The sequence below is a fragment of the Struthio camelus genome, chromosome 5 (assembly GCF_040807025.1).
Source record: "Struthio camelus isolate bStrCam1 chromosome 5, bStrCam1.hap1, whole genome shotgun sequence".
Taxonomy (NCBI): Eukaryota; Metazoa; Chordata; class Aves; order Struthioniformes; family Struthionidae; genus Struthio; species Struthio camelus.
Genome location: NC_090946.1, coordinates 76,426,295 through 76,449,404, shown reverse-complemented (window position 1 = coordinate 76,449,404; position 23,110 = coordinate 76,426,295). Strand labels below are relative to the sequence as shown.

Genomic DNA, 23,110 nt, shown 5'->3' with positions numbered 1-23,110 from the left:
CAGAGACAGCAAAAGAGCTTCACTCCAGCTCTTAATGCCAGCAGTCTGAAATCCAAGCTGCAACTCCCTCAGGTCCTTTCAGACACTGGGTTATGTTTCTCCTGGTCTCCCCCTGAAAGTGCTTCAGCAAACAGCCTGCACCCCTCGGCTCTTCCCCTGTGCCTGCCGTGCAGTGCTTCCTTAAACGTGCCAAGGTGATGGCTGGTTTTATGAATTCCCTCTTTCCCGTCCCCCTTCTGACCTCTCTCCCCCTCTCCGGGGCGCGGGGCAGTCCTGTCTCCTCCTGGCTCTAGGCATGTCATATCCCTATCGGGATGTCCTGGGTGTCTCCTCACCACCGTCTCAGCTCCGAAACCTTCTCCATCATCTGGCTGATGCTCATGCCTGGTGGCATTCCCCGCAGGCTGTGCAACCGCGGGCACGTCCTGCGCGCCCCGTCCCCGGCGCAGGGGACGCAGCCCCGACCCCTTTCCCGTGCGACGCCGGAGCACGCCCAGCCCAGGACGGCTTCCCTCCCCTCCGCGCCAGCCTCCCCGCAGGAAACTCAACCTCCCTTCGAGTGGCTCCCGAGATGGGGAGAGCGTCACTGCCTCCTAGCAACCCTCCTAGCAACCGGCCAACATCTGCTCCCGCTGGACCAATCCGGGCGGCGAACATCTGGCCACCCACCTCCGGCTTCTCCTCGGCCAGGAGGTGATGAGCTCCTCAGTGGCTGGAGGGACCTGCCGGAGCTGCAGCCGCCACCATCGCGCGGGGCACGCTGAGGAGCGCCGGACGGCTTCGGGCGCCAAGGGACGGTGGCCTCGGCACGCTGGGGTGAGCGGAGGAGAGCAGCCCTCCCGCCGGCTCGCGCTCCCTGGCCGCGGCTTGGCTCGCTCGGTGAGTGCCTTTCAACCGCGCGCGGTGGGGAGCGGCAGCCAAAGGGGTCGTGCTGGCGAGCCAGGGGTTTTGCTGGGTGCTGAACGGGCTTCGGGCTTTGCTCACGGGATCTCCCTGAGGAGTTAGCAGGTGTTTGTTTGCACAGAGGAAGTTTTTTGGGGGCTGTTTGCAACCCCGCGGCATCCTCCGCGGCTTTGCTGCATCATGAACGAGGGCGAGTAGCCGAGGGGACGGCTTGTAACTCATCCCGCAAAGACATGGGCTGTGGACAGGGATGCCTGCTGCTCCGTCTGGCTGGATCATGCTCCGAGAAAGGTCGCTTTAATCAGAGCCATCTTGTTTACGGTCAAAGCCGAACTCTGAAAAGTAATCATAGCTACTCTTTCGATGAGTTCCTGCCTGTTAGCCAAGTATCATCCTCCAGGATGAGACAACTGTCTAAATATAGATGTCTTATAGCTGAGAGACACACACACGCTGTCTCTTTCTTCCTCTCCCTCTTGCAGGATTTAGACCTGGCTTTTTTCATTCATACACGTTACAAGCGTGAAGGTCTGTGCACAGCCCTACGAAAGTGCAGCGTAGGCACACATGCCTTTGCTAGCGTTTTTCCCCGGAGTGAGAAGTATTCCTACTACAGCACGCAAAATACTCCCCTCGCACGCACCCCCCCGGCCCCAGCATGCGCGGCATTAGCTGGATACCGCTGCATCTATTTGCAGCCTGGAGACTGTACCACACATAACGCAAACACTGAGACGTGCACGCGGCAGTAATTCTGTTAAACAGGAACGGTCGTCTGGCTTCCCCCAGACCTGTGTTGCTCGACACGCGGTGTGGGTGCCTGTGTGTGTGTATCACCGGAAATTAATGCTGCTGCTCGAAATAATGCTGTGCTCTGAATTGTACCCCTTTAGCTGCCCTCAGAGGCTGCTGGCAAGAGCTAGTGGATAAAAGAGCATGTGTTCAGAGCTGTAGTCACGTTCTAGCTCAGGAAACTTCTGGATATTTAGAGGAGCAAGCTGTATTTTTGCAGCATTTGCTCTGAGGGGATGACAGATGTACCGCTGAGAGACTGACACTGATTTTTCTTAACGTTGTATTTTACTTTTCTGATGTTTGAAAGGGAGTCCAGAAAGTAAGGTTGAAGTTAGAGACCTGGATATGACTCCAGAAGTCTCTTTTCCCTGTTATTAAACTCTGTGGGTCTGCTGAAGTACCAGTCTCCTCTCCTGCAGTCTTGCCTGCTTGCCGTGCATGTGCGGTCTTTCCCACCTGAGCCATGTGTGTTTCTCCTTGATCCACAACGGCAGGTAACACTTCAGCAGTGCTGTGCTGCCAGAAATGCTAGCTGAGCCCGTGCAAGGAGGAAATCTTACTGGAATTGCTGAAATTATCCCAGAAAGACCCTTTGCAGATTGACTCAACATCCACAGGTAACTAACATGTTTGCAGACTCCAGCCGGTGGGCTCTCCTTCAGGGTAAGGGAAATTACTTGGATTAATGTTGAAAGGGGATGAAGCTGGAAATACGATTTTATTTCATTTCTTTGCTGTATGTGGCCCAAGCTCTAGGCATCCTGTTAGTCAGAAGAACGAAGGCAGTGGGACTGCAAGGAATAAGACAGAAACAGTCACTCTGTCATCGCGCCTTGTGTCTTCATACGCTCACGAGAGGTATTCAGGTGCTGGCGCGCACACACTTTCCCAGAGATGAATTAGGGAGATCTCCAAAGCGATTAGCAGACGATAAAAAAGGCAGATTGCAAGCGCAAAGGCAGCCCTTCTGGCACGGCTGGGGCTCCCTGCCTTTGCTCGGGTAAAGTAAAGGGAGCTTTCCTTGCCTGAGCCGGGAACGGGAAGTCTGTCCCTATAAGCTGACTGCAACCGATGGCCGGGAGGTGGGAAATCCTAGGGCTAGCGTGTGTTTCCCGTCCACATGTGCGTCTGCCTGTGGTTGGGTAGCTTTGCATTATCCAACGGGAATCCCATAGGGGGACCAGCTGCTTTTGCTGCCCCTGGAAGATGGGAAACTCGACAGAGTAGCGTGTGAAAGCAGAGGAAGATTTCAGCCCGGCACTCCTTAATTGCTAGTGCCGCTAAGGTTACAGACCGAGGAATTTTTCATTGCAGTTTGACAGCAGTCACAAGGACGTTATGGTATTTTCTGCCATGACAAAGTCACATCTCCGGCTGATAATAAATGCCAATTTCTATGTGCTTAGAAGCTGAGGGTTTTCTATTAGCGCATGCAAGAGAGGCTTGGAAACGATTCTCGTCTCGGCCATCTTTAGCTTGCACGCGTATTGATCATCCTTCCTCGGCCTGCGATAGGAATCCCCGCAGGGCCCGGATGCGTTTCGCCGAGCGTCCTCCGCGCGCGGTGTAGGGCGGGCTGCCTGGGTCCGCCAGCCTCTGTGTTTACCACCTGCAGACGCCTGCATCAATGAGCCGGTGGTCCCGGCCCGTGCAAGCCCCCCCGTTGCAGCGCAGCGCAGGGACCCAGGCAGGTGCAGTAACTCTCCCAAGGTCTCACATACGAAGTCAGGGGGCAGAGCCAGCGTAAAGCCCCAGGGCTTGCAGAGCCCTCTCCCGTGCCCTCCGTGGAAAAGCACAAGCTTTGTTTTTTTTTTCCTGGCAGGTCAGTCATTTGTTAAACGCGGCTTGCCTCCTGTCTGATCTAGCTTGCAGCGCTGTCGACATTGCCCGGCACTAATTCGTGCCAAGGAGCATGTCCTGTCCCCGGGGTGACGTTAGGCGCACAGGGGCCAGATGAAGAGTATTTCTTGCAACTACAGTGCAAAGTTGCCATGTTATAAATCTATTTCCAAACCAATTTAGATAAGATAACCCTCTGACCAAACACGCCTAATAACTCTGTGGACACCGCCCCATATAGGGCTATTACTATTACTGGAGAAGTGAATAGAAAGAGGCACGTTTTTCATTTCTGAAGATAACAATTAAAAACCTTGCGAAGCTGCATTTGAAAGATCCAGGCTCGAGACAGAGGCGCCCGGTCTCTCGCTGACGCACGAGGGATTTATGTTGCAAACTTCCATTAGTGTTAATGGCAGCTAGAGGCGGCGGGCTCCTATGTGCCGCGCATTCAGAGCAGGCATGCACAGCCGGCTGTAAACAGAGCGCCGGCGTGAGCCGCCGCCAGCTGAGCGTTCGCTCCCGAGACCTGGCAGCGCTGCTGCAAACTTTACCGAGTCCTCGGTGAATAGCAGGTGACTTTGAAGGTTTGCTGAATGCACTTGGCTGAGGTTCGCCCAGGCTGGAAGGACAAACGTCGGGACTCAGGATCCCAGAGCTGCACCTGTTAGAGCCAGAGGGGAAATTTGGCCCTGTGCCTTGAATTGTGGGGTAGCGCTGAAGAAGTGTAACGTGATTAAGATATATCTGTCTCTTCGCTCGGCTGAGGCAGAGGCAGTGACTCATACCACCTTGATGTAACTGTCAAAACACTTGGCTCGCAAGAATAGCCTTCTACACAAAAAAGCACTGATTCAATATGTTTATATTTAAACAAAACACTGAGGGTCTGATTCACTGCGGCATTACTACCGCTTTATGTGCATGTAACCTCGTCCAAGCAGCCCTGAGGCAAGCACAGAGCCAGCCAGCTCTGACGTTCAAGGTAAGTATTAGAGAAAGGCTTGGATGCTGCAAGCCTCCAGCAGGAAGAAGTGGCCCTCTTTGCCTTTGCTCCTGGAGGCTGCATGACAGGGAGAGGGCTGGGGGATGCCAGCACGTGTGGCAGCGCCAGTGTTCCCTATCTGTGTTTTGTCTGCGCCAATGTCCCTGAGCGTGGTGGCACTGCGGGACCGTGCCCTCTCGTGTCTGTTTTCTTTCTGTCCTGGTGTGGAGTGATGGGACCCCTGGGAAGTCATCTCCAGCAGAGACTGTCATCATTTTGGGGAGGAGGATCCTAGCCCGCTAGGAAAAGCACGCACTGCTCTTTGTGGGCAGACCCCCAGCCTGCTCCTCACCATGGGAGGGCAGGCGGTGACTCTTGGTTGCTTTTGCCTTTATGGGACTTTGAAGCATGGAAGTGGCAAGAAGAGCCATAGACCTCCCACAGCCTGAAACAGGCAATGAAAGCATTGTGAGCTGGACTTCCTTTCCCATAAGTCAGTGATCCTTTCTTCAGTCTCACTCTGTGTTTTTTCCTCATTGCCATTTCCTGACCCACCTCATCCCATGGGCCATTATTCTACTAGCATTGGACAAAGGCAGCCACAGTATCATTTTTGGGAGATGCAGGTGCCCCTCGATATTCATTCCTGGTTTTTTCCACCGGCGCTGGTGTCCAGGACACTGTGCAAGGATGCAGTTCATGTGCTCATTCCCTTGCACTTACGGAGGGATACACGGACATCACCTGCAGCCACAAAAGATGACGATGACCATGAGGTCGATGGTGGTGGTGTGGCAGATTCACTGAGCGCAAGAGCAAACTTTGAGCTACCATGAAACAGTTGTGCAACGGGACTTGCTTGCTTTAGGTCCATTTTCTTGTCCTATTCCTCCAGGCATGCACCAGCATCCCATCCCTCCCGGGAGCAAGGGCGAAGAAGTTGATGGGATGGGGAAGGGGTGCCCTGGGCCCTGCAGAATTGGTATTACTGGAACTTGCAAACAGCTAGTGCAGTGCAGAGCAGCTCATGGCTACTTTAGTCTTTGCATGTAGCCTTCCACCTACAAGTGGGAACACACATACTTTTAAATCAGCCTTACAGAACAGAGGTGCTTTAGGTGTTCAGTTGCAGATTGTTTTTCCTCTTTGTTACTAAAGCAAATTATTGCCAGTTTAATGCTGAGCGGTTCTTTAGAACTTGAAATACGACAGATCACTTAGTTCCCTCGCGTTATGTCCCAGGCTGGTGCTGCTGCTGTGCTAGAATGACTGTAGTATCCCCATAGACTCAGCTGGCAGAGAGACAGTGCCAGCTGGATGGTAAATGAAGGCCCCACAGGATGGTCATACCTGTCCATCTGCAAGATACAGTACTTTCCACCAGCTTCTGCTGGCAAGAAGCATCCTCCATCCTGTGGCATGTGCTAAAATTCACCCCTCCCTTCCAGGAGCTGTGCATCAGCCTTCCAGCAGCTGCTTTCCTTGTCTCTAAAGTCTCTAAAGGCAGCCACCTCAGCCACCTCTCCTCACCAGTTACACCAGGCACCAAGGCACAGAGAAGCAGAGCTCTGTGGAAACCCCAGCAGCCAAATCCCCAAGCACGTATGCTGGGAGCAGGGCAGCATTAAGCAGGAGGCCCCCAGGTTATTCTCTGCCGTAATGACGCACGACAATACTGCTTGGAGGAATTTGTGTCCCTGGAAGCTTCATCTGATCATCTACATCTTGGCATAGCCCCTTCAAGATGTTTGCTGGTATTTTTCCAGCACCTTCATTCTAAGGCAAGAAATACATGGAAAATACCGCCTGTGCTCGAGGGGTGCTGAACGTCCAGCTGTCACCCGCCGGGTCAGGGAGAGGAATTCCGGCCTCCAGGAGCAGCAAAGGAAGGGTTTGCCCAGAGCTGTCTTGTGACTCCATCGAGCTGATGGACTGAGCTCTTGGCGCTTTGCACGCTGTGGTTTTCTATCTTCTCTTTCTACTGGGGCTAACTCTCTGCTTGAAATGCACATGTGCAGAGCTGGGTCTGTGCTTCCAGCCTTTTCACCGAAAACTATCAGTGAGCAAGTTTTAGCATTTCAAGGTTTGGTTTGAAGAGGAAGGATGGGCCCAAGGTTGGCTCATCAGCCTGTAAACTTGGTTTGGTTCCTTTCCCGCCACTGATGGCTTGCGTGGCTGCGGGACAGTCACTTCATCTTCCTCTACCGCTGCCCTCCTAAGAGCAGTCTGAGAAAAATTGTAGCATTCTCCTCCTGTCCCAAGGCACTGGGAGGGTAAATGCATTGGTGACTGCGCCCAGATGACACAGCAGTGGAATTTAACATAGAAGAACCTGACATAGGAATAGGTAAACGTCCAGGATGTTCATTCTCCCATGTAATTTAAGCATTAGGATAAAATCTGCTTGCAGTGAAGGTTGTTCCGTGTGAATTTTAAGCAGTGTTTGCAGCTATTCAACACTGACAGTGCCAGGAAGACCACAGTCATGCAGTTTGCACCAAGAGCTGAGGTTGGTGGTGGGAGGCGCTCTGGTGTGTGCAGTGACCCAAGTTGACTAAAATGTCATGCTGACTCTTTGCAGGAGTGTGCAGGTCTCTGACCCCTTCCAGGTAAATGGTGCTATTTTGTGTGATCATTGAAGGGCCAGGTCCCGGGGTAGGACTGTGGGACTTCACTCCAAATGAGTTGTTAACCCATCAGTCAAGGGTTTTCTGGCCAGGACTGTAACTTCCTTTATTGGAACCTTCCATCCTCACAGACTCAAAATTCAGGGAGAAAACAAAAGAAAAATCTCTTTTGAAGGGCTGTCGTCTTTGACCACTTTTTGTAGGTTTTTGGTTTAGAGGAAGGAAAATAGAGCACATTATTCCTTCCTTCCAGTGAAGGAGAGATGCTACCAGCCCTTGCAATAGCAATGTGAATATCTTTTCACTTCAACCTGCAGCTAAGACTCAAGGAGCTCCCCTAAGCCCATGGCAGGATCCTTCCAGTAACATGACGTTAGTGTTCTACTTACGTAATGCTTTTTGGCTTTACTATTGTCGTAAAGAACCAGTCATGAGCCAACTCCTTTGTTTCCTCACAAAGTCTAAGTTTTAAATGCCCCAATCCAGAGACCTGAGTTTTGGGGAAGAAAATTTATCCCCTAAGACCTGACTTTGCGGTATTCTAAAAAGTGGCTCTGGGCGCTTTCTTTTACTGGACAGCCTTTAAAAGTCGGAATAGTATGTTTTAAAGAATAGCATGTTTAAAAGCAAACCACAGAAAGTCCTTACAACAGAGAGAGTTTAGGAGGTGATTATGACGCGTGCAAATGCACACACCTCCCAGTAATGTCTACAGAATAGTAAAGCGAAAACAGAGCGTGATCCTATTCTGGACGTCCTATATTTTTTAAATTTTGAACCTACCTCCTCCTACCATAGGAGAGGCCTCTGGCACACCCTCTCTGGGAACCCCTTGCATAAAAGCCATGGTGGAGTATGACTGTGATTCTCCTATGCTTGTTGTGATGTTGGCAGGCACAGCCACTCTTGGGGTCAAGTTATGGCTGTTTCTCATTCTTCTGGGATGGAGGAGACATGGAGATAACATAAAGCCACCTTTCCCCCTTCATACTTCTTCTCGACTCTGGGCAAGCATGGAGTAGGGGTAGTCTGGGTTAGTGTAGTTAGTCCATCCACTTCCCACTGATGTTGACAGCATGACTTCTGCTCACATGCAGTCAATACTGGATTGGGCTGTGCACATCACATGGTGCAGACTGGCTGCTGGGACCAAGCTGGTATTGTTGCCTGCTGTCTTTTGAGTCAGAGCTCAAAGGCAGGTCTGTACAAGCACCTCAGGACTCTCACAGGGACCTGGCATTCATGAGACTGAATATTACCAAAGTTATGGATCTCATTAAGATGCACAGGATCACCTCTCCATAGAGATGGGTGAGCTCAGAGGAGAAAACAAGTCCCAGCTGGTGCTGTGTAGAGAGCCCTGACCCTCTACAGGGCTCCTCTCCAGGTGAGCAAACGCCTAAACCCTGTTCCTCGGAAATGCTTCATTTCACCTCCCATCTGTAATCCCTTCTGAAGTCATATTACAGGACAAAAGTGAAGTCCCTTCTCTTTGCTGAAGAACTGAGCCACAGCCTTTTGTGCCCTTACTTAAAAGCTGAAGCAACCCAGAGATCAAACCAGCTCTTTCACTGCTGACAGCTACCTGGGGCGCTGCTGCTTCTCTGGGACAACACTACCATCTAGTGAATATACTCTGTATTTGCTTGCCAGTGAAGCCACAGGTGTGTGTGTGTGTGTGTGCGCGCGCGTGTGTGTGTGTGTCTCTATATGGATGTGCAGAAATCAAAAACCCGTCTGTTGCCCCAGTCCTCCTACATGCACTTCAAGGTGGCTGAGGACTCCTTTGTTCTTGTGCTTGGGCTATCCCTTCCTGATCCCTCCTGCAGTCGATTGGAGACTTCCCAGCTCGGGCACTTCCTTGCCCTGGCTGGCACAGCTGAGGCTGGCTGGGGGCTCAGCTCTATCTGTAGGACTGAAGTCCTGGGGTCCCTCCTGCCCGACACTGCCTGCCAGCAGCAAATTGCCGCTGCTGATGGCCACCTCTCTGGAGCAGGGCTTGCTGTGGGTTGGAAGCATCTTCACATGTGCTGGCCTCTCAAATCTTTTCTGGGGTGAAGGGATGAGGACCGCAGGCAGTGAGTGCAGGCGCAGCACTTGCAGCAGTAATCCTGCCCACCACACTGCAGGCCGGATCCCACATCTGGATGCCTCCTTCCTCTGTGCACGTTACAGTGCACAGGGACAGTACAGTGACCATGGCAGCAAGCATCACCGAGTCTTTTTTTCTTATTGTTTTATGCAGAGCTGATCTGATCGGGGGCCTACCAAATACATTAACGACGTCGAAAGTAGCCTACTTTAAGAGAAAATATGCAGAAGAAGAACATTTACATCAAGATTACCATGAGTATTGTCCAAAAGTGAGTAGGTTTCTTGTTCCAGATCCCATCCTCCGTTGGTTTTACTCTTCAATACTAAAGACCTATCTGATTGTTCTTTACTCCTTAGCACCTGATACTACCCGAGGACCGGACTTGTATCCTAAAACTTTCTCTCCAGAAACTCCGATTCCTGGAAGACCCTGAAGCCTATCTCCGTAGGTCTGTATTAATTAACAATCTGTTGAGGAAGATTCACCTAGAGACAGAGAGGGAGAGCTATGAATACTTTAAGGAGGCTCCATGTTATAGGACTACTTACTCTGATGCACGAAAACGGCTGAAGTTTATGGTACAAGAATGCTGTTCTCAGTCACTCTATTATGAAGAGCTGCATTCGTATCATATTGTGCCTTATTCTGCAGAGAACGCCATTTATGGAATGGGCTACACAAGCAGCCACTTGGAGCAAAATTCTCAATTGCTTATTTATAAAATGAATTAGAAGTAGCTGTTAGACCCACTGATGTTTGTTTCTGAATGCTTGAACTGCTTATTGAGATGTTAAGATGAGGCACTAATTGCAGATATATTTGTGATCCAAGCCGGGATGCATACAGAGCTGAGCGGAAGGTACTTTGAATAATGCTCTGCGGTCACCGATGCCAACCCCTTGGTTATGCAGTGCGTTGCCGTACACACAGAGCTGGTGCAATACAAGGGTTCTCATACGCAGAGACTGTGTGCAATGTGTTTTGTAGAAACAAAGCTGCATTTAAGTTATCTGTGTGTAGATACAGACGTTCAAAGCCACTTTACAGTTAAATTATGCCATCCCCGGTGGAAGGGGAACCCCAAAGTAGCAGAGCAGTCTAACAACGAGGAGTAAAAAGCAAGTTGTTTACTGTAAAGGTAGAGATAGAAAGTTTCTTTGAACACGAAGGAGTCAGTGCCAAAGGAAACAGCCTTTTGCTTAGGAATTTCAGAGACTAGCTCACTCGCTACTTGCAAAACACGCTCTACTGAGATTTTTATTTTTATTTTTTAAGTAATTGCATTCACTTTTTACTGATCTCTTAGCTGGTATCTACTTTGCTATTTTAGAGCAGAACAGAATGACTCACAGGATTGTTTCTGCAATCAGTCACCAGTGTTTCCTTAGCTTCATTCGATTCTTTCCCTAGTTGTTTCCCTGACACTTTTTGCATGCTAATTTACTGTTTGGCCAGAGGTTCATATTGGTGCTAGGGAATAGATGGTCATTTCTTTTTATGTGGAATAAGAAAGGTAGAAAAACAACAAAAACTCCTATTGATAGAGACTGAATGTATCTGACAGATGCTAGTAAAACCTCAGAGGTTTTCTTGATGACAGTACTCAGCATTATTAATAGTGTTTCAGGTTAAGTGAAATGTCTCACTTCAGTCTAGGAATTAACCTTTGATTATGTAAATATATATTTCACAAGTGTGTACTATGATATGAGAGATGTTCAGCAAATTGATGACTAGGACGGGAAAGTTTTATAGCTGCCAAAGCTATGTTACGAAAATACCAAAGAGTAATATAAAGGAAAAGATGACGCTCCAACAGTGGGGTCAAAAGCAAAGATTGCACTATAACCTGGGGAAATGTGATTAATGAGCCTGTAAACTATCGGTTAGCGATACATCTGCTGTTCACTTGAGGGTGACTCGCAACGCAGAACTGCTGAACAAATGCACAAACCGATGGAAAGCTGGCCAAAATCCTATAGGTCTGTTGGCTTGCAGTGAAGGAATTGGCTTTGCGTTGCCGGCTATCACCCTTGCAACTTTAAAGCAAAGTAAATAATAATGCACTCTCAGCTGGAGGCAGATACGTATCTGAGAACCTAATTTTTATTTTGAAAGGCTTTTCTCATGCTGAAGTGGCTGATGCTGTTTCTGAAGCATTATACAGTGCGAACAAATACCACTGCTTGACATGGATGTGCTTAATCTAGGATTCCTCCCGTAACCCTGCTTACAATGTCTGAGTCTTGTGTAGTGCACATACAAGCGCAGCTGTCAGGCACGTTTCTACGAGGGGAAAAAAAACACTAGAAAGGCAAGAGAAGGAAGCGCGAAGAGCAGAGCTAACTGATATATTAATGGTTAGAAGCCAGCATAGGTTTAGGAGGCAGAAGGAAACGGAGTGAAATCCAGTAATATTATATTTAATAAGGAAAAAAAAAAGGCAACAGTCTAGCTCAAAACAAGGCTAACCTGCAAATTTGAGAACATAAACAGCACAGATATTGTGGGAAGGCTGGAAAAACAGGGCAGCACTGTTTGGGAAGTGCTATTCGTCATCGTAAGCGTTCAGGTTGTGAGAAGTGGCTTTCGTTCTTATTTTGAGACAAAGCGTGTTTCTTGTCTCTCAGGCAAGGGGGTCTTTACCCCCTCTGGCAGCGCACTCCGGTGTCAGAGCTGCCTGGCTCTATCTGTGGGTTTAGTCCCACTGTCACTGCAGTTGCCCCAGCCAAAAACGGAGTTGAAGATTAGCTCACACTGGGTGAGCTGGAGCAGTTGGGAAAATCAGCAGCTGCAAGTGACCGTGCCCGTCGCAACGGGGCAGGCTGGGCAAGGCAGGACTAATTTTCAGGTGTGCCCAACAGCCCTAATACAGTCAGGAAAACTGGTAGTGAAGTACATCTGCTCTACAGGCTGAGGCTGATTATGCGATCGCTGTTGTGAGAGGTGCCTTTGTCCCTAAAAGAGCGCTTTTACCTCTGACGGCACGTTGAATGCCAAATGTGGACGTAGAGGTTGGGGTAGAGATATTAGAAGATGGCTAGGTGTTAAAGGAAAATTGCTTCTGTCTTCTGATTTTTCAAAATATGTAATTTTCTGCTCTAAATTGATTTGATTTATGCACTTTTTTCTTTATGTCCATTTTCACCTGAATTCATAATGATCCAGCAACTACATGAAGTGCTAAAATCCCTTTTTTTCCCACTTACTGACCTACTTATTATATTGATATGACAGCTCTGGCCTGAAAAACAAAGCTTTTTACATAAAATTATTAGCATTTTTTTTCTGCTTGCTCTAGGAGCTGTTAAAAATGATTTTTTTCGTTCCAGAAAATAGTTTTTATGTTTGACTTTTTGATATGAAATTGAATCAAGGGTCCAGAAGTCTAAGTATTTTAAGTCTGCTCAAGTTTCTTCTGCCTTCCGCTTTGCACAGTGATTTGTACTGTTGAAAAGTGAGACTGAAACATGCTACTTCAGTGCTTAAAAAACATGTTTTGCAGAGTGATAAATAACCACAAAGATGTAATAACATTGCATGTTAGTCCCAAAATATTTAATTTGACACGTTTTGAATTATGTACTGATTTTAACATTTAGTTACCAAGTTACTGGGTACTGACATTTTAACACAGCCACATACAGCAATTTTTCTTTTGCAGGTTTGTAGCGACAATTCAGTTCTTCTAGCTTCTAATGTGTGAACCTATCTGTAGGTGGTCAGATTTCAGTGATATATATATATATATTTATATATATTCTATTTTGACTGCAGTAGGCACTCCCACACATGGGCTATGTTTGCACTGGATGTGAAGAAAAGTCCTTCCTTCCCTTCCAAACCAGTTGCCTTGGAGATAGTGTATTCATCAGAGAGAATATAGCTGAGATGTGCGACAAGGACAGACTTGGTAATGATAGCTGATAATTTTGAGAATGCCTGGCTTAAGACAATAAATTTTCATCTTGGAATAGCAGCACATTTGACTGTAATGAGCGCTCACACGTTTTAAGGTTTCTTTGTGCCCCTTTTCCTAACCGGCCGTAAGCGCGGGGCCCGATCCGGGACGCCAAGGCGGTGGTCGCTGCTCCACGGAGCGGCCACCTTCCGCAGGCACGTGGTTCCCGACTGTCGGAAAGGCAGGGAGACAACCTGTAAGCATCATGCCTTGTTCAACAGGAAATCATCTTTGCCTATATTACTTGGTGCAGACATTGCAAAAATATTGGGGTCCTGATCCTGTAAACACTTCAGTTATGCCTAGTTTATTCCCACATACCCTGTCCCTGCAGTCCGAGAGGCTCCTCGTGTGCTCGGTGTTCAGCATGTGCATAGGTGTACGCAGGCCTGGGGCTGCTCTGTCCTGCAGAAGTCCTCCAGAATTGCCTAATTATCAGTGGAAGTGATTATAGAGCTACTGCTTGAGTTCTTGAATACGTCTATATTGCACTGTCAATGGAACTTTTGTTTTCAATGAATGTGTTGAGTATATATGGACTCTTGTGCCTTAACGTCCCACCATCATATGAGACTTTGTATATGTTCTGTAAAAACTGTAAACCGTATACAGCTGATACTTCTGTGCACTTGATACAGAGCCAGCTTGATACTCGAGCGGGCCTTGGGAAGTGGGACCCTCACCCCAGGCTGCAGTGGATGCGGAGAGGGATTGGCAATTCCCTCTTCTCTTTTTTTTTTTTCATTACTTTCTCTTTACAGTTCATGAAAATCTTTTTTCCCAGTTCCTGCCATCAGTGGGTGCTGCGTCACCTACATCATCAGATGCCCCGCACATGAACTTGGTTGGAAAGTTGTAAAAAAGTTGTCTCTAGCTTTTAAATCCCATTTGTACAGCGTGCTCTCAGCAGGGAATCACAATTGCATATAATAACTGCGGCAGGTGTTGTCAAGTATATCATCATATATTTGACATGATTAACAAAGCAGAAAAGGGAACACCCGTTTCTGTTGAAATGCATGAGCCTGCATTATGTTAAATACATGGTGATTATACACCACTTAATTGGAATAATACTTACTGGTTCTATAATACAAACGGCTTTTTAATGTTTAAAAACACTTGGGACCTGATTAAGGGTTTTTATGAAATTGTTTTCTAAAGTGAATAGTAGAAAAATGTATATGTATTTTAAATATACATATAATGTGCATGTTATGAATAAAGATCTATTTCTATTGAAACAAATGGTTTCTCATTGAACATACACTGCTTGGTTTACAAGTTGTTGTGGCAAGTTACTAAAGAGAGGTTTCTAACAAACACCATCATTGCTCAGAAAAATTTAAAAACTATGGATTTTTTGAGGAACCTGGATCCTGGGGCTGAGCCTGGATCCATCTGACGTGTGCAGAGCTGGGGCCTCCCCTTTGCAACCCGATGCCAACCCTGACATTTGCTTCACCTTCCCCGGTCTCCTCATTTGCATCCCAACTTGCCTATGGTCTTGGGAGACCCTTCTCTTTTCTTCATTTATGTTACATGTGTTATGTTATCTAAAATTGTGCAAGGGGCCATTTTTCTGATGATGCAAACTCTGCAGGGCACCTTCCAGATACTGCAGAAGGGTCAAATATAAAATAGGTAGCCATCGGAGTACTTCAGGGAATTGGGATTTTCCTACCAAAAGTCCTGATAATAATGGAAAGAGTCCATGCTCAGGGCTTTTGAGATTTTTTTTTCTTGAAGAAAAAGCAACCATAAACCTTGGAAACCTTTTAGGAATATTGAGGAGATAAATTATTTACAAAAGCATGGACTCATTTTTTCCCTCAACAAATGTTTCAAGGCTGACTTAAGAGAAAAGAAAAGCTGAGGGGACAAACACGAGGTGATGTAGGGTTGAAAGATGAAGGCCAGATCACGTTGCTTATGGGTACGCAGAGCAGCCATGCAGAAATCACACCCTGAGCAGGAGCTGGGACCCAAGAGCAAATCCATCCCAGTTCACCTGTTTCCAGGGCACGTCAGTAAATCGGGTGCTGTGTTAGGAGGCAACAGCTACAGCTGCATGTTGTCCATCTGGGGAGAGGCACTGGAAATACCAGTGTTGCGTCCCCTACATATCTTGTCTGAACTGTCTAGAGAAGATACATACTACCATGATTAAACAGCAACAGGATGGTCACCTTTGGTCTGTTATTGCAGAGTTGCTTACTCAAACCCACCTGAATCCTGAGACATTCCTTTTCAGGCAAAATTCTTTACCCATGGCTGAACCATTTCTCTTTTTAACCAAAAAGCAATAGCTGGATCTTGGCACCCATGGGTACGTGATTTCCTTAGAGGAACGTGCTGCTTGGAAGAGGTAGGTTGCTTGACTGCAGAAGTGGCCCATTTATACCCCTTGCCATGTTACGTGTGAATGGCCTGGGCCAAGGACCTCAGGATTTCACCCTTGGGATTTCAGACCAAAATTTCACCCTCCTGATTCAGGGCCTTGGAGTCAAGTAGCTTCCCACCCAGAGTGCAACTGCACTACATCGTGCAACCTACACAAATACTTTCCCACCATGGATACTTCTAAAGCCGCAGGGAGGGTCCCACCACAAGGCAAGGTCTGGTGCGGACCCCATGCAGAGTCCTCTATACTAATTCCTCCGCTGCTAAAAGAGGAGGTGAAACATCGTGGCTAACCCAGCATGGGCTTACATTGCTCTAGGCTATAATTTCTTTTTTCTTTTTTCTTTTTGCTCTTTATGGACATTTACAGCTAGTTTGAATCAAAGCAGGTGCTGGGCTGCCCTGCCTTGGCATTGAGAGACCAGACTTGTCAAGCAGCTGTTGCAGGGGAATCAGGACAATGCAGATGAAAGCTGTAATTCACCATTACATCCCACACTCCATGCATTTCAGGGCTTAATTAATTCAAGCCCTAAGATGAGCAGCACTGTTTGCCAGGCTAAGGCTATGCTTTGCGCTTCTGGCTGAAGTGTGCTGCAGAGCACTCCATCCTCCCATTTTTTACAGCAGAGTGGGATAGTCTACACTGCCTGGGAGCCTGAAGGCTGATCTGCCAGTGAAGGTGAATTATTCCCAGCTGGGCTGAATGATGCCAAATTGTAGCTCTTACCAGAGGAAGGTGACTTTTCCTGAAACAAACTGCTTAGTGGAAATTGTTGTCATTTTGCAGCAAAGAGGGTTGTGTCTAACAGGCGATGGCAATGAAGAGGAAGAATGGCTGGGAAGGTAAAACTCTTTCTCCCCGCAAGATGCCAGGATCTCCCGCTTGTAGCAGAGAAGCCGCTTTGGCTCTCCCATGCTCTTCCCAGTTATCCCTTGAGGCTGAGACCCTCAGGAGCATGTAGCCATTTAGACCATGCTGAGACTGCTCTGCTACAACGTCCTGTGTGTTGCCCTCCAGCCCAAATGCCTCACGCTTGTGGTGTGCTCTGGGCATCCAGAGAGCCAGGGGCACTTGCTGGGATGCTGGGGGGAGGCACAGGAGCTTTGCAGTGAGTCCCTACACCCCTCTGAGATTAGAAGTACCATGCAGGGGGCCCAGGGTGTATTCCCAGAGGCTGGGCACCATGGTCCGCACAACTACCTTGTGCACTGTGCCCTATGTAGATGGTGGCTCTTCCGAACCTCGGCAGTGTAGGCAGGGCTTGCAGGTCACTTGGTGATAATGAGGTGCTGTCACAGCCTCAGCTCCACAGGCTTCAACCAGGAAGCCTCTGCACACCCCTGTACAGGTCAAAAATGTGTGCAAACAATTTCAGAAGAGATCCGTGCCCCAGTCGTGCTGCCACAGAGATCACTGAGGGACACGCTGCAGCCAGGCTGTGGATGCCTGCTCAAAAAGAGGTGAGGGAAACACACGGCTTTAGCTTTGAAGTGTGCAGGGAGGTCGTTGGCTGGGGCCACATCTATCTGTTTAGGCGGAGGTGGCCGAGTGGAAGGCCATACGTCACCCTGTTGACAAGCAGAGGGCCACAGGCACCCAGCACCAGTGTGGAGGCAATGTGTGGACAGCAAAATGTCCAGCAGCTGCATGTGTGCGGTGGCCTTCCTTGTGGCACTGCACTTAGGGACTTGCTCAGTCCTATTCTTCCAAGTTCTTGTGCACCACAGGTACTAGTGTTGCCTTGCCCTGGCCTACGGGTTTGTTTTTGCTCATGGGAGCTGCTTGTGGAGCTGGGGCAGCCAGGGGTGGCTTGAGGGAAGATGAGAAGTGTGAGATGTGTCATCCAGGAAACCCTCAGGACTGGTAGGTGCATGGAAAAACAGGATGAGGCTTTGTGAGAGTACGTCCACCGTGACAATACCACAAGGGCTTAATGAGTCCTGCATTGCTTTGCCATATATTAATACAAGTGCTGCACAGCCAGTTCTAGAGGGTGACACCCATCCACATCTGCAGCTTTTGCATCGTGAAATTAGAGGCCCGTTATTAATAATCACATTGAGACGGCCCATTATTTACAGAATTAGTGTAAATGGTTGCTTTGCTGTGGAAATTGTAGGACTAAGGCTGGGGGGTGTTTCAGTGCCCTTTGGGGGCACGGGTCCCCAAAGAGAAGGGAGGACCTTCCCTGAAGAGAGATCTGCTCTGGAGGAGAACCTGAGTCTGGCTACTGGCCTCCACTCAGACATGTGGCCAGCAGAATAAAATCTGCAGGGAATGGAAAGGCTTTGTGGGAGTACCTGAATTAAGAAAAAGATCTGGGCTGGAAGAGCTGAAAGCAAAGCCCCTGCAAGGTAAGACCTACGTGTAGCAGAGGAGTTACTCTTAATATGTCATTGTTTTACCTGATAATTTGTGTTTTGAGCCATGGGTCTGAAACAGGCTCAAGTAAAGTAGTGACCTGGGGCTGACTGATAGACTGCCTCAGTGGTGTCTGCTCTATTTCCGTTTAGGATAAGAAAACAGTGCTGTGAGGGTTGGAAGGGAGACTTTGCACTAGGCTAAAAAAGCTTACATTGATCTAGCATACGGAGTTCTCGAGGCTGCAGGTCAATTGGAAAGTTGTGGCTAAAACAGGAAAATTAAGTTAAATACTGTTGCCTATGGGGACTCGGGTCTGCTCTGCTGTATGCCTTGACATACGCTCCCAGGCAGGTACCTATCCTTAGTGACAGGAGTGCAGAGCAGGCTTTTTGCCTGAAGATGGCACTGCTGTATTAAAAGACTGCTAGCAAATTGCTGCTAAGAGCTGGTTGGGAGACGTCTTGACACGAGCTTAATTCTTGGTAGAGTGATGGGTGCTCTCTGGATGAGAGCCCAAAGGACCCCGTTTCCCAAACAGACTCCTTCCTGATCTGTCTTGCAACCTCGTTTTGAGTTGTTGCTTGATATGGACATGAATAGTGTCCAAATTTAGCTAGTTTAGTGTAAACTCTTTCTCCCCTGCCCTCTTAAGTAGTAGTGCAGAGTGTGCCGGTTATTAAATGCTGCAGAGCTCTGATGCAAGCACAAATAAATGCAAGTTTATTCCCTCAAGTTTATTCCCTAACTTATTCCCTCTGAGACCCTTTTATGTTCTGGCGGCAAGACAGTGAGGGGGATGTACTGCAGCTATGCTTTGAGGCTCATTCCAGCTGCCAGCATGGTGTAGAGCAGTGGTGGCAAGAGCCACAAAGGAGTGAATGTAGTTGTCTATCCTGGGCCTGTGAACTTGTCTGTGCAGCTGGGGAAATGCCCTTGCTTGGCCAAAACCTGCTGAGTCCCAGCTAGTTCAGAGTTTGACTATCTATACTGACTCCGGAAAAGTCAGTGTAGTGGTGCTGGGAGACTGACTGAGATTATGGTTTGCAAAATGGCAACGATGTCCTCGAGGGACTGGGATTGGGCATGACGTAGCTTAGAGGTAGTGTCCAGCCACAGCTTGGTGGTTTGCGTGTTTAGCTGGGTTGCAAGAGGCTGAGCAGGCAGAATTTGTCCTGAATTAGGATAGGAAGGTGCCCTGATTGCCAGGTTTCGGGGCACTTGACTTCTCGCTGGAGGAGCACCTTGCTGGAATGTCCTGTTGGGTCAAATGAGGCTCCTCTGAGTCCATGAGCTCTGGTCCTCGTGGGATGGAGCTGTGTGCCCGCTCGGAGCATGGAGTGGATTTAATGATCTCTGGGCATTTGTGTCCCCAAATGCCGTCAACAGAGAGCTGCAGAGGGAATAGTCGCTTACTATGATGATTCTGTCTTCTATCTATGTACACAAAAAATGCAGAGCTGTTTGTGTTTTTCACCGCTGGAGGGCTACATCCAACCGCAGACTCACTTAAACAGGTTACATTAAACCCGAAGAACCTGTCACTTTGAGAAATGTGTGTATGAATGTAATCGGGGAGGGTTTCAAAAGCAGAAGCTGTTTTCTTTGGGGAAAATCCTGGCTGTAAATGTGGTCTGTTTGCAGGGAGAGAATTTTCCCATTTGGCAGCTTTCTGACCAGTTTTAATAAAGCCGGTGGGCTGGAGTGGGGGAGTGGGGGGGGGAAATTACTGTAGCGTAGTAACACTGTGCCTGGGAAAACAGGAGCTTTAGTTAGTTTTGGGGTGCGTTCCTGCTGTCGCAAATAATCAAAGTACTGGCGCTGTGTGCCACCATAGCCTAACAGGTCCTCGATCTCTGGAGCAGATGGCCAGACTAGTCTACGTCCCCTGCCCATGCCGGCAGCGGGACATTGCAGCTCAGCCCCTGTTGCACAAGTGCCTCAGCCCTCATCAGCCCCTCGCGGGCCCAGGACGTTTCTGCAAAGTCGGGCCCATGGCTCGAGCCCTGTTTTCTGGTTAAGTCGGGGGAGAGAAAAGTGGCAGGAGAGGAAATCAAGCTTGGCCGAGGAAATGCTGTATCTGCCGATGCTCTAAAGCATGCTGAAGTGCTGTGCCTCTCTGGGGGACTTCATTCAGGCCATTGTTTTTTTTCGCTTTGCGCAGACTTTGCAAATTTCTGTTCCAGCTTTGAATTCCTATAGCCTGCAGAGATAGCAGAGCCGCTAGCAGCAGAAGAATCAAGCCAACCTTATGGGTATTGCCCCAAGCCATATTTGTCCCCTTCTTAACTGCAGTTTGGTTCCTGTGAAGCTTTTTGACTGACTCTCAGGGAGCACTTCATCGGCGATGGGAAACTGGCGGGATGACTTCTGCAGTGATGACGAGCGCTTGCATGGTGGCTTTGTTGCTTGCCCCATTGGGCTTGTCATCACTGCCTTTTTCTCTTGCCTCCTTGGGCTCACGCTTATAAGGGTCCATGGAGAGATTTGCCTAAAACCAATAACGCTTGTCTTGCAACAAACCGAATAATGAGAGCTCTGCTTGGACTACAGAGGGCAGCAAATCGTTCAGAATAAAGTACACTTTATCCAGCACCAATTTTAGCAGCTGCCATTATACTGGAGAAGTCCACTGCGACTGAGACGAGGAATAGTGTTACAGTGCGAGAAGCAAGCGGCAGCCTGAGTAGGCAGACCCAGCAGGTCTGCATGGTCTGCTTTCCGTGCCTGGTTTAGCCCAAAGCTGCTCTTCTCTGCAGACTCCTACAGAAGCGTGTTTGCTAGCTCGTGTGCCAGTCAGAAACTGCTTGGGATGGAAAATTGTGCTTTATCTCTTTCCGGGCTAGATGTGCCTAGGGTGTGATGTTTAAAGTGATTTTTTTTTTTCACATGGATATTTGCTCTTTTCTGTAAAGCCAGAGGTGCTGAGCAGGGGATGACTGCCAGCTCAAAACCACAGGCCACCGCTCCGTGCATAAACTCTTCTGCATTGCCAGCAGTAGGTGGGATGTGTGTTCAAACCCTCCATGTTTGTCTGTTTGGTGTTCCTAGACAGGTATTGGGCAGGGCAATGTGTAATTGTTTTACTAAAAGCTTTTGGGGGCTTCCTGAAGAAATCTTTGATGAAACTTGAAATTTTTGAAAAGGCTATTTAAAATCAGAGCTTTTATGCTACACCTATCTGTCTCCCTTCCCCTCTCCTCCCCCTAAATGACCACGTTTCCTTTAAACTCCTTTGAAAATATCAGCTTTGATAAATAAATCAAACAGAGTCATAACTTAGAATCACTAATGGAACCTGAGCAGAGTGTTACCTTTGAAACCCCTTACAGAAAGGGAATCGATTGTATCTTGGTTGCAGTTACGCATTTGGAGATGTGAAGCCCTGCAGCCCTGTCAGTTCCTGCTGAACCACTTCAGCCTTATGCTTACGAGAGCTTCTATAGCCCCACCAGCCTGTTCTGGGTGGCCCCTTCCCTCAAGGATGGTTTTGCCAGGGTAGTTCAATGCACACTATACTAAAGCCCAGGTGGAGCTGGACCAAAATGACAGCACTGAGCCATCAATGCCTAGGAGGGATATTGTCTTTTTTTAAATGTAATTATTTTGGGGGCTCAGCTCAAGTCAGAAGGGACTGTGAGAGGAGAGATTAGCAAATTCCTGCTGCGTTTCCCTCTCTTGGGCCCAGTTAGGGCCGACTGTGGGGGTGTCTCCCGGAAAGCATCTGGTCTTGGCATGGAGGTTGCCACTTTCTGTGTGGTCTGTCCTAGTGGTCACAGTCACTCAGATGGGTGGCTTTTCTTTAATTCATATTTTTAAGTGCCTCAGTTCTGGTGGGAACAGGTCTGGATTCAGCTGCTAGCCACCAGCGCTTCATTAAGCCTTTCTCCTGGATTAAGAACCCCTTTTAAGTGTCTGTTATCTTTGCCATGCGAAGACAGTGTAATCAAGTTGCCTCCCACTCTCTCCCTTTCAAGACTAAACAGATTGATCTCTCTGTCGGTGGCTAAAAGGCCTTTTCTAAATCTTTCATCAGAGCTTCACTTGGGTACCTGGCTCTGAAATGGGACTGTAATCACTAAGCGAGTCTTAGGCTAAAGTGATTTTCGAAAGCGTAACAAGGAGCATTAAGGATTTCTTGGCCAAAGCAGAGTGAAGACTTTTTTTTATCCCGTCTCTTTAGTCTCACCTTTTTATGTTTGTTTCGGTGCCTTAGATACTAAAATGCAAGCAGCTTGATTCTGGAGGAAATGCCCTGCAGCACCGGGAGGCAGGTGTGTCGTCTGGGGGCACCGATCTCTTCGTCAAGACCAGGATATTAACGGTTCCCTTTAGTTTCAGGTCACATTGGGGGAGGAAAATGAAAGCAGACATGCCTGCTGGCAGGGGCCAGGGAGATGGCGAGCTCGGCTTTGAAGTTAGGAAAGCCTAATGCTTTCTCCTGCCAATATGATAGCTATAGGGCAGAAGATATTAGGCAGAAGGTTATATTGGTTCCCTATTGGGGATAATAGCAGTTTCTCATTGTCTGACCTGTACTAAGATAACAGCATCCTGAACTCTTCAGTGTCAGTGACATAACATCCACCCCGGCAAGACATCATTTCTCCCCCCACCCCCAGAATATGAAAAAATACTATGTACTAAAAGGAGGAAAAAAAAAAAAAAAAGGAAAGCCAACCTCATAAACAAAACGGGCTGCCTCTACCCGAGGCAGCCAAAGTGTTAAGGCTCAGTGTTAATCAGGAAGTCCTGAGCCAGGGAAACCTTACCTCGTATGGGTAATGGGAACTTCAGAAAGGCTAAGCGTTTCTGTCTACAGTGCCAGAAGCTGCTACTGCAGAGCAAGGACAGGAGAAGCGACTGTTAAATCAACATTAGATTAATATTTATAGTGATATAACTGATGAGGAGACAATCTGCCTTCACGGTGATGTGTCAAATCTAGTCTGATCCCAGTTACAGGAGCTGGATCTGCTCTCCCCCATGTCCTGGTTTACACTAACACTGTCGAGAACTTACTGGCGTTAGAAAATCCCCACGTTGTGAAGCTCCTGCGTGTAAAACTCAGATGACCTCAAGCGGCCATTAAGGCATTTTGGCTCCTTCTTTCGAAGCAAGTTTCCACTGTTGCAAT

At 48.2% G+C, this 23,110-nt stretch overlaps 1 long non-coding RNA gene across 1 annotated transcript; it reads left to right on the top strand.

Moving 5' to 3' along the window:
- Positions 1-489: 489 nt before the first annotated feature.
- Positions 490-11,417, top strand: LOC104141405 (uncharacterized). The gene is made up of 4 exons (XR_011141699.1): positions 490-879; positions 2,193-2,315; positions 9,395-9,512; positions 9,601-11,417. It is a non-coding gene; the product is annotated as an uncharacterized lncRNA (long non-coding RNA).
- The last annotated feature ends 11,693 nt before the right edge of the window (positions 11,418-23,110 follow it).